General features: G+C 32.8%; 2 long non-coding RNA genes across 2 annotated transcripts; both read right to left on the bottom strand.

Moving 5' to 3' along the window:
- Window positions 1-214: 214 nt before the first annotated feature.
- On the bottom strand, window positions 215-3,268 carry LOC145332211 (uncharacterized). Its single transcript, XR_013884082.1, has 3 exons — window positions 3,210-3,268; window positions 2,695-2,745; window positions 215-400 (listed from the first exon to the last, which is right to left on the bottom strand). It is a non-coding gene; the product is annotated as an uncharacterized LOC145332211 (long non-coding RNA).
- A 343-nt stretch (window positions 3,269-3,611) lies between these two features.
- LOC145332446 (uncharacterized) lies at window positions 3,612-11,047 on the bottom strand. The gene is made up of 7 exons (XR_013884182.1): window positions 11,011-11,047; window positions 9,899-9,967; window positions 6,461-6,543; window positions 6,172-6,210; window positions 5,590-5,689; window positions 4,031-4,081; window positions 3,612-3,653 (listed from the first exon to the last, which is right to left on the bottom strand). It is a non-coding gene; the product is annotated as an uncharacterized LOC145332446 (long non-coding RNA).
- Window positions 11,048-12,168: the final 1,121 nt, after the last annotated feature.

Here is a 12,168-nt window from a genome sequence, read left to right as displayed (position 1 = left end):
CTTGGGGCAAAGCCCCTAGAGGCTAGGCGCGAAGCCGCTAGTTGATTATATATTATCCTCGCAACAAAAACATACAAATAAATTTATTATTCTTGGATCTTACATCAGACTATCATGTATCAGAAAAGTGAAACTTAAGCTGGCTAAAAATAATTTTACCATACTTTATTCCCTCTTATGGATTGAATAAATTAACTAATAAATGAAATCCATGTTAGTAACCTACATTGACGACAATTTTTCCCCTGTCATAATATCCACGCAATATCCATTTTTAAACATCTGCGATTGTCTCAGTGTGTGGTCTGTTGATATTTCCACTTGGTCGGTGATGAATATGATTCAACTCAATATTATCTTCGCTGTGATGCTCTTCTATACTCACTTCTTCTGATCTTTCCTAAACAGGGAATAGTTATTTATCGCATCGTATTATAGACAGCTTTCCGCGGATATTAAAATTGACCCGAGGGGACAAAGGCCCGGTTTAAAAAATCCTGGTATTATAAAATTTGTGAAAAAATAGTTTGAAATACGATTCTATACATGATTTTTCAGTATGACTGAGAACCGGTTCAAATTTATATCCAGGCAACGAATCAGCAACCCCCCCCCCCCCCACCCCTCCATCAGTCTCTTGGCCTCCTAGGGCCAACAAATCAGGAATTAATTTTCTAATATGATGCGAAAAATATCGTCCATTGTCTTAAAGGGAGTGTGAACGTAAAAATTTCTCATCTGATTATCAAATCTTAACATTTACTAAGCACATTTCACTACACTGATCAACCAAAAATGTCCTATTCACAAAAATATCCAGAAATAATGCCTTGATTTTATGGTATTTTGAGAGGGAAAAAGGAAAAAACAGGGAAAATCTGAACGTTTTTTGTTCTTATAATGTTTGTAGGGATATTTAACTTGTCACATATAGTTGAAACAATTTACTTACTGTTAAGGATTTATTTTATGCTATAAAATTGCCAATTCGTTTTTTTATAACGTAGTAATTAGGTAATAAAGACATATTTTAAATTCGTATTATTGACAAAAAAATACCTCACTGTCTACAAAGGGTTGAATCTCATAGGTTATATAAAATAATAATATCCTTTTTTATTGTGTTGAACAATAAATAACCCACTTTGGAGAATTAGTTTACACTTTTATCAGACTGTTTATAAAGAAATATTGCGTCTTTATTATTTACAAATTTGTAATTAAAGGTGGGCGAGAGATGGGCCATTTAAAGTTAATTGGATACTAATAAAAAACCTGTTTCTGGCTTTGTTATTGTATTTGGTTTTCAATAAAAAAATATTGCTTTTTTATCAATTTCTAAGTAACTATACATTGGATTAAAGCAAGGATTATGTTAAAAGTCAGCTTAACTGTTAGGAAAAATCTAGAACTATGTGAAAAAGTTTAATTTTAGCTTTAATGGGAGAAAAAAGCAATTTAATGCACATTTTATATAATACTGAAAATTTCTTCCTTTCCCCGTACCTTATAAAAATCGTCGGAAAAAGCCGTTTTTTAAGCAAACAAAAGCGCGTTTTGCTCTATCTGTGAGATATTATGAATGAGATAATGTTAAGATTTGATATTAAGATGAGAAAAATTTACGTTCACAGTCCCTTTAAAAGCCCATATTCGAACTTCTCACTTCCCCGACGACGTTTGATGCTATTTCGTCTGGGGAAATATCACAAAAAAAACTCGTGTACGTTGTTCTATATAAACAGATGTACATCTTTAATTATAGATTAGCTTCGTTTGTTAGTAATTATATTATTAGTAATACAATATTATATCAATTATTCTAATTTCCGAGATAATTCAAACGTCATGATAATGTAAATATGATTAAATAGTTATTTACTAAGTAGTGTGTAATGTTCCTAAACAATAAAAACAATTATGTCCTTAAAAGCGCAGCAATAACGGCAATATCAATGCAAAAAAAGATTTAATTTAATTAAACAATTTGATTTCCTATTTCATTGTTCATTATAGAAAAGACAGGCGGTTAAAAAGATTCAGGTTTAAAACGATTTAGGAACCTAAGTAAATATTTGATTTTTAAAATATTGCAAAATATGTTTATGAAGCAGGGGGGGGGGGGCGGCTATCCCCCACCCCGTTTTTTAGGCTAAAGCTATTGGAGGCTAGTAGTATAATAGATACTAGTAAAAAGAAGAAAAAAATAGTTTAGTCAAAATTGAAAATTTTATAAACTTGACTCACCAAAAAAATTAGGTCATTTAACCACAATTTTAATTCATACATTTTCTTAATATGCGCGATGATGGTTAGGTAATTAATGCTTAGAATAAATTATTTATAGCTTTCTACATTGCGTCACTAATACAAAGGAGAAAAAACAAGAATAACAAAAAATGGATCTAATGGGATAAATTGATGTACATCCCCAATGATTATTCACATTATTTATATGCCCCTTATAAAAAAAACTAAGTAAACTCTTTTCATTTTTTTTCTTTTAAAAACCCAAAACTGAAAGTGGAGGGTCAACTTTCGGACCTCTAGGGGCATTTCGTAAAAGGTAAAATAATTTAACTTCATATTTTAAAAATATGCATCTCGGGGCTAAAAACTGGTTTTATTCTTATAATTGTACATTCTATATCCGCGGAAAGCCGTTTATAATACGATGAAAGAAATAACTATTACCTGTTTCTTTTGGCAGAACATTTCCAATATTGCCTGGCGAAACTTACTATCCTAAATTGATATATAAATATATATTTTTTTAAACTAGATAACAGAATTATAAAATGAATTGATAGTGTTATTTTCCTTTTTTTAAATTAATCAAATTAAATGATTTTAAAACTATCTTTTAATGCAGAATATAAATTTTAATAAAAATACATTTTCTTGCATTACTGGTCAAATATATAGAACAAGCAGACACATGTAAGGATTTTGCAAGGAGGTTCCAGGAAAAAAATTCCCCCCCTTCACAGTTTTTCACACCCCCTTAAACCAAAGCCAAAGATTGTTGTGGAAAACGGAGATAAATGTCAAAGCTCCCCCATGGCTGCATTTCAGGGGTGTAAAAGGCTGTTGGAATGATAATTTGTGTAAGGGGGGTGGCCATGGGGAGAAAAAATTCTCCCCCTCTACACCAATTTTCTGCATGCCTATGGTAGAAAGCATTGTCCTGCATAATAAATAAGTATTACCTTAGCTGTATAAATTAGAAAATTGATGGAGGAATTACAAGCCAACATCAAATGATTCCATCTAAATAGCGAAATATTTTCCATACAACCTAATAAAGAAAAGATTCTTTTCCTTATCAATTCTGAATAAAATATTTTTATGCTACGACCCCTTTGCCATTTTTTGTTCATTAGAAAATTTCAAGACAACATAAATTTAAAATTTAATATGTATTTGGTCGCAACCAAAGAATATAATGAAAATATAAAAGAATGTTTTAATTAATGAATTTTAATTGTCAATGAAAACTAAATGTATTTAAAATGAGAGTAAGTAAAGAATGATTTTTTTGAGATGCTGTGAATCTATATAAAGTTATGACAACCTTATGTTAAAATTAAGGCAACTTGTCAAACAAACTTTTAAAGATTTTTGTCTTTTGATAACATTTCCAGATACAGAAACTTAATAAAGTAAATGATAACAAACTAATAATTCACAAGAAAAAAATTGTAGCTAACTAAAAGTAATTATTTAACAAGGATGACAACATCCATAAATAGAATAACACAAACAAATTAGCATGGATTGATAAACAGACATTTGGAAATCAAATGTTCAGTGAGAGTAAGAAAAAAATGGACTTTGGAATGAAAGATTTTACAAGAAAACTAATATAAGTGGAAATCATATGCTTCATAAAGATTGGACTGTCAAAAAGAAAAGTTAATATCATCTAAATCTCATTTTCCCCACAGTGTCACTGATATACAGACAAAATTGATTGTAGAGAAGCTTTGCTAGTAAAAATATTTATTTTGTTGTGAAAAACATTCCTAACAACCAGTAATCCCCAGTCTGACCAATAGGTAACTGTACCGTACTTTATCATCTAAAATTTAAAAAAAGGATAACAACATCTATAAAAACAAAACTCAACAATCAGGCATTGTACTAAACTGTTACAGGAATTATCATGAATGCTCTGATATGATTATCCTATGTAAAAATGAACACACAAAGCATTCCATTTTAAATTTGCACCTTAATAGATTGGGGTGGGGCTCTAGCCAGCCGGTAAATATTAAAACAGCTGTAGAGCAGCCAATTTTAAAGCTAGGATTACCAAATTTTAGGTGGATATTAAATTTTTCTCAACATTGCTGAAAAACGGCAAATAATGAAAAACCGCCATTTTCAGCAGTTATGGCGGTAAAACAGAGGTTGGCGGCACCAATTATTATTTTTATCTGTTTCTGATCACAATAAAAGACAACATAAAAAAATTGGCTGGTCTAGAGATGTTTTAAAATTCCACAACAGGCAGCTTAAAAAAGACAAAATTGCAGGTCAGAAATAGAAAATTGGTCAAAGAGTGGTCAAACAGTCATGACCTTACTATTCATGGAAGTTCATTATTGCTCAAGAATTTACTCAAAAATTTATAGGTCTCTATCTGTAATAGAAGCCACAATATTCATAATATATGTATATAGAAAAAGCCAGACAAAAAATTGGTCATAAAATTGATCAGGGAGCGGTCACATGGTAATAGCACCATTTTTCTCAGATATTCATTGATATCTAAGTATTCACCAGAGCTGGATCTTTAAATCATTTTAATGGTGATCTAAACCACCCCGCGCGAAATTTCAGTCAATCACAGCGGCGCATTTTAAAAATCAGCCGCTGTGATTGGCTGAAATTTCGCGCGGGGTGGTTTAAATCACCATTGAAATGATTTAAAGATCCAGCTCAGAAAAACATTAGGTCTCTACCTTGTACACAAAAGTCATGATGTAGAAATTAGGATTGATTTAGATTTTTTTCTAATTTTGGTGCCACCTAACTGACTTTGACCAGACACCACGACCGACACAGACCAGATATCCTTATAAAATCAACTCTTGCAGATGTATGATTACCAAACTTAAAAAGTCATGAAGTCACAGCTCAATATCTTACCTACATAAAAAAATGACATTGAAAAAACTAGAGGGGGTGTATGGGTTAAGCTGATATTTTTAACTAGAAAAGGGGCAATTTTGTATTTTATAATTGTGTGACAAATTGACATACCAACCAATGGCTAAACCTTAATGTTTGGAAGAAGATAACATATCATTTTACACTGATGGGCATTTTTGGAAAGAGGCATATTTTGAGCTAGGCATTATATGATATAGGCTTTTTTTGAAATACGCGTTATCTGAGATAGGCATTTTTTGAAATACGCGTTATCTGAGATAGGCGTTTTTTGAAATACGCGTTATCTGAGATAGGCGTTTTTTGAAATACGCGTTATCTGAGATAGGCTTTTTTTGAAATACGCGTTATCTGAGATAGGCGTTTTTTGAAATACGCGTTATCTGAGATAGGCGTTTTTTTGAAATAGTTTACCTGATAGGCCTCGTAGATATTAGTTGTGACCTTGGTAGAGTGACATATGATGAAGACAACTATGATGCATGTCAACAATGCAGTCATAGCTGTATCTCGTCTAAACATAATATAACCGGGATGACAACATCCACAAAATCGTTACGGTTAGCTCTTTTAGTTAATTTTAATTAATGTTAGATTTGTTGCATCAGTTGACAAACTTAATTAATATGATTTATATAAAATTTTGGTAGGATTTCGAAAGCTTAGCAACTATATAATCGTTGTCAAAAAGTCCTCACGTCCATTTAAAACTTGTTGATTTTGAACTTTTTGAAAACTAAAAATTTGTATGACATAATTTCCAAAATCATTGTATAATAATCAAACCCTAAAATGTAATTATATCCTTGAACAGTATCCTGTATTAAAGCACCAAATTTATTTACAATCTTGTTTAGACTTAGATTATTCAGTTCTGATAATCTACAAGTTTTAATGTTTATTTTCCCCACCGTTTCCAGAGCTTCACTTTTATGAATGTTGTCATCCTTGTAAATCTTTTGAGGATCTTACAATTTTATATGAAATTAATTTTACCTGAGTTTGGAGCCCAATCTGTTTCTTATGAGGGCAGCCCTGATAAAACAAATATTTATACAACTTTTATAACCTTTCAAGACTTTTATGAAAAATTCAGTATAAAATTGGGAATTTTACTTAAATGAGAAAAAGAAAATAATTAATATTGTAAACCTAATAGATCTTCCAATATAAAATGTCATAAATAAAAAAATATTCTATTTTTAAGTAATTGGATGAGAACCGGTTCTTCTCCAGCGGATATCAATTGGGTTTCGAAGCCATACTGAAAGAAGATTATAGTTACCTTTTTAATTCCTTGTAGATAAGGATGTTAAGAGTGATTAGAACAGCAATGGGAATCACATTCATAAAGGTTATATTTCCAATCTAAATATATAATCATCCTTTTGATAAAGTAATAGAATGTCAGTCTGTCTCTCTTTTTGCATATTTTTCTAGGGGCGATTTCTCTTGGAAGTATTGTGGTAACCTTTTACAAAATAGTTGTAAACCTTTCCAGAACCTATGAAAAGCTACACTGCACTGTAGAGGAGAACCATATCGGTTTAGCGTTTACAGAGATCCTTCGTTACAGAAAGATAGAATGAAAGATACACACACAGATTCTTTTACTTTTTAAAGAACTAGCGGTTTCGCCCCCTAGCCTCTAAGGCTCTAATGGCTTTGCTCCAGGAGGTATAATTACATCTTCTATTACCTACCCAGCCGAAAAAAATGCGAATGGATCGCAAAATAAATGGGGAATTCGAAAAATTCTTAAAAATTCGTAAAGATTCGTAAAATTCATAAAAGTTCGTAAAAATTAGTAGGAAAATAATGTGGGGGGGGGATTTTTTGTTTTTGTGGGGGTTGGGGGTGTCCCATTCCCAAGAAAATAGCCTAAAACCCCCCCCAGGACCAGTAGGTATATTCCCTGAAGAGTAGAATCCGATCGGTTCATTAGTTACTGAGATCTTAAGGGACAGACAGACAGACATCATTCTACTTTGTATTATAGATTAGTACTTAGTAGCACTGAATAAATATTTTGTTGTATTTAAAGTTCAAAAAGTAAAGAGAAGGAAAAAAGTAAAGAAATGATAAGAAAAGATGTTTAATGAACAGGATTTTTCTTTGTTATTTATTAAATACAAGAAGACAAGAGAGCAATGAAACCAGAGAAGGAAGGGATAATGTACTGTAAATTTTACTGATCCCCAAAGTTAGATAAACTCGCTGGATCATTTGCAACATAAGAATTTTGGGTACTTGAATTTAATCTTCATATTGTAGTGTCCAAACTCGTTCACCGATAACTTAAATTTACGAAAGAGAAAGTTTCTTGGAGATGTGTAAAGTTTAAAATGTAGAATAAAGGAAAAAACGAATAAAATGAGTTTTCAAATGATAAAAGGAAAAAATGTTTATTTAAGAGAATGTGTTTCTTTATTCATAGCAATACTGCAATGGAATACATAAGTACTTCCAAAGTGCGTAAACATCGTGACTACTAAAAACAGCCCCCCACCCCACGTGTATTTTCTGCGGGGTTACCAAGTACCCTATATAACCTAAGTTAACCTAAAGTAAACACACACACACAAAAAAATCGGGAGTAGTCCCTTTCGAAACATCGCCCCATAAGGGGCGATTCTTCGTATTTTTAAAATGGCTTTTATAGGTTATTTTAGGTTAGGTTAGGTTATATTGGGTTAGGTGATTGCCCCACAGGATTAGGTAATTTGCCCCGCAGGATTAGAGCCCCCTGCAGGGGTTAGAAATAGGAGAAAAGCTACTGTGAAAAATACAAAGAATCGCCCCATGAGGAGTGATGTTACGAAAGGGACTATACCCAAAAAATCTTATTTCATAATTCGTACTGAATTGAATTTTTACAAAAAAAAAAGGATGACAACATCCATAAAAGCGAAGCTCTGAAACGGTAGGACAAACGGACTTTAACACTTGTATAATTTCAGAACTGAATAATCAGAATGTAAATGTATAAGAGTCAAAGCAAAATTGTAAGTAAATTCATTGAAAAACTGCTTGATACAGGATAATGTTTATGGACATACTTACATTTTTAGGACTTGATTATAGAGTTGCTTCTCTTATAATATTGTACTTTATTTTCCCAGGAATCAGTATAACAAAAATCAGACCAATCGTATAATTAGGTCACATACAAATTTGTTGTTAAAAATGTTTTAAAAAATCAACATGTTTAAAATGGACGTACGGACATTCTGGTAATGATTATAGAGTTGCTACGCTTTCTAACCTAACTTCTACAAGATTCACCATGCAAAGTTTGAAATCGATAGGACAATTCTAACATGCCTAAATTAACGAAAAAAGCTATCCGTTACGGACGGACGGACGGACCGACCCTAATTATAGAAAAGCTTCGCTTTTAAAAATAATCGTATAACATTCTTCGATCTAATTAGCATAAATTCATAAAAGTTTTAAAGATAGCTAAACTTTTGTTTATATAACTTATATCATGTACAATTATGTACATGTGTAGTATAATATGAATTATATACAGTGTAGCACAAAAAAGTCACAAATATCTTATGGGTGTAACAAAATTAGAAAATTTCCTTTTCCATAGACTATACATAAACATATAACATGCTCTTCCCGTTAATTTCGGGTAACAAACCATTTGATTGCAAGTCCTTAAGTCTCAAGTCCTATTTGTAAAGTTCTGTCTTTTTTTGCAAAAGCATTCATCCTACTTATAGTTGCACAATTTGCATTTTAGAAGTTGATACAACTTTTAACGTCTTTAGTTATGATTCAGTTAAGACTGTAATACAGTTGTGGTTTTTTAGAATCATACTGTAGATTAATAAAAACAACGTTGACAACGTCCATAAAAAGCTCTGGTATCAGAAGGACTTATGGAGCAGCATATCAATTTAGAGATTATAGATGTCATCAGGGAGTAAGGGAGGGGACAATGGGCAATTAATTCAATATAAGAGTTATCAAAGAAAGGGCATGAAATCTATTCTAATCCAATAAATTTGTAGGAAATTATAAAGGGATTGTTAATTGAATAATAGATTTCCATAGCATCATGTAAAGTGAAATCACAACTTGTTTTTGATGAAATATATTGAGGTTTTTTGGTGTGATTTTTTTATTACAAGATTATTGGACCCGGCCAGCTGCTAGCAAGAATATGACTGCCCCTTTTTATTCTGTTTATTTCCCTTTCCCCTTGCCCCCACCTCCCTTCTCCCTGCTCACCGTCTGCTACATTCCAAACTAATACAACGAGTGTTTATTTCCCTTGCCCCCACTTCCCTTATCCCTTCTCCTCGTCTGAAATATTCAAAACATACATAACGAGTAGCGGCATTTCATGCGCAAGTACCCAAACTCAGTCAGAAACTGCTAAATTCTTGCACATTCCCTTTAAGCCAGTACCCAAAGTCTGAGACTCCTAAAAATTGAATATTCGATCCATTGTCCCCTCCCTTACTCCCTGGATGTCATCCTTTTATAAAATTGTACCTTGTTAGGGTAGTTATATCACATGAATTTATAAAAAAGCTCAACACGTTTTGAATGGATTTACTGTTTTTTTTATTAAAGATTAGCTACGCTTTATAAATCTTACCTAAGAGATACAGGAATCATCATTATAGGTGCTATCCGTTACATTGGATGGACGCGCGGACTGATCCTGATTATAGAAAAGCCTCCCATAATGAAAAAAACTTACCACAATGTAATTAAGAGAATATATGGGATTCCATCTTAGCCACGTAGCATTCACAACAATGTAACTTTTCTAAATTAAATATCTATAATAAAAAGTAGAACGATGTCTGTCTGTCCGTCCATCCGTCTGTCTTTCCGTCTTTCCTTTAAGATCTCGGTAACCACTGAACCTATCTGATTCTACTCTTCAGGGATCATACCTACTGGTCATGTGGTGGTTTTAGGCTATTTTCTTGTTGGGTGGGACACCCCCAACCCCCCAAAAAACATAAAATCCCCCCCCCCCATTTTTTTTCTTTTGTAGGAGATATCCTTGGTCCTTTTTTTGTAGAAGATTTCCGTAGTTTTTTTTTTTTTTTACGAAATTCACTTTTTTTATCATCTCTTGGGGCAAAGCCCCTAGAGGCTAGGGGCGAAGCCGCTAGTATTCTTATATAAAAGCAACAAAAAGCCTTTATTATGATTTAAGTTTTATATTACCAAAATATATTAGGTGTGAATGTTTTTGTTGTTGAATTGTATACATTTAGTTGTATCTTTTTAATATCTTAGAAAATGTTTTTGTCTAATGCTAAAGATCTCGGAAAATGCTGACCTAAATATGCTATAAACTTCTTGGAGTAGTTTTATGGGGTATAGTCCCTTTCGTGACATCGCACCTTATGGGGCGATTCTTCGTATTTTTCATAGTAGGTTTTCTCCTATTTCTAGCCCCTGCGGGGGGCTCTAACCCTGCGGGGCCAATTATCTAACCCTGTGGGGCAATCATCTAACCCAATATAACCTAACCTAACCTAACCTATAAAAAGCCATTTTAAAAATAAGACAAATTGCCCCTTAAGGAGCGATGTCACGAAAGGGACTATTCCCGTTGTATGCTATTTTCGAGACCTCATAAGTCTCTCCCCTAGAGGCTAGAGTATGTGTTTATTGTTCTTTAACTACGGAATGTCTGTTAAACAGTTGAAAAATATATAAATAGTTCTGAGGACCTAATGTTTTAGGCATGGCAAGCCCGCGCCCCTTTTAAAATTACAAATAAAACGGTGGAAGGGGGATGGGGTGCTAGTGCTCAAACGACACTTTGTGCAAAAAGCACCAAAATTTGATTACCTTAAACGTTCCGTTTTCGTTGACAAATTCAAATTGTTCTTCCTAAGAAAATATAAAATTTAAAATCAAATATTATATTTAAGTCAAACTGTATCTAAATATCATACAATTATATTAAGTCCTAAATTTTGTTAATTTAGAGAATGGGTCAATTGAAATTAAATTGATATATACACCAAAAGACTATTTATTTGATTACAATTTTCGAATCCGCCAATTAATATTTTATTAGAGGACACAAAACTTTTAAGCCACCGAATTAAAGAGCTTGTTTGGAAAATTTTTGGTGCCAGTGCAATTAATGCTCTAGCATCGATATAAAAAAATATGTTTCAAATATAGAATATTGAATTTTTGAAACACTTCAAAGAATTCCACGGCTTTTCGATCATTATTATATGTAAACATTTGAATCAAAGCAAAGAAAGGCAACCTACCGTAACGTGATGTTCAAAGAATCTTGTGATGTTGAAGAGAATAGAAAATGCTATTGTGACGCATATTAGAATTATCCCATTGTCTTTAGCAACCTACAAATAAACACATTGTTAATTGATATATTATTACTTGGATGTTACACCATATTTTCATGAGGTCCATATTAGCAACCTAAATTGAAGACAAATTTTCCCCTGTCAATATATCTGCGTATTCTATATCCATTATTACAAGTGATACCGTCGGTAGCTGTCTATAGTGCCCTAGAAAAATAGGGATATTGACGTGCCTATTCTATTGACGTCATAAAATACCCTACACCCCATCTCTGTACTAGGTGGTTCTTACTCCCTTCTCTTTCTTTTTCTCTTAACTATTACGTCAATAGAACAAGTGGCGGTGGCATCTATCCCCATTTTGCTAGGGCACAATAGACAGCTACCAAGCAGGGAAGGATATACCCCAGGGGCTAGACATAGTGAAAAAGTAACCCCTTCGTTATTTCAATTTATTTAAAAGTAAGGAGAATGGGCTACCAATGCTCAACATGCGGTTTGTGTTCGTTTGTACGTCCGTCCGTTTGCTACATTAGACCAACACCTACAAAAGACCAACTCTACAAAAGACCAACACCTCCAAAAGACCAACTCTACAAAAGACCAACACCTCCAAAAGACCAACTCTACAAAAGACCAACACCTCCAAAAGACCAACTCTACA

Source organism: Acartia tonsa, chromosome 11 (genome assembly GCF_053477335.1).
Source record: "Acartia tonsa isolate MP-2025a chromosome 11, ASM5347733v1, whole genome shotgun sequence".
Classification (NCBI taxonomy): domain Eukaryota; kingdom Metazoa; phylum Arthropoda; class Copepoda; order Calanoida; family Acartiidae; genus Acartia; species Acartia tonsa.
This window is presented reverse-complemented; position numbering and strand designations above follow the sequence as displayed.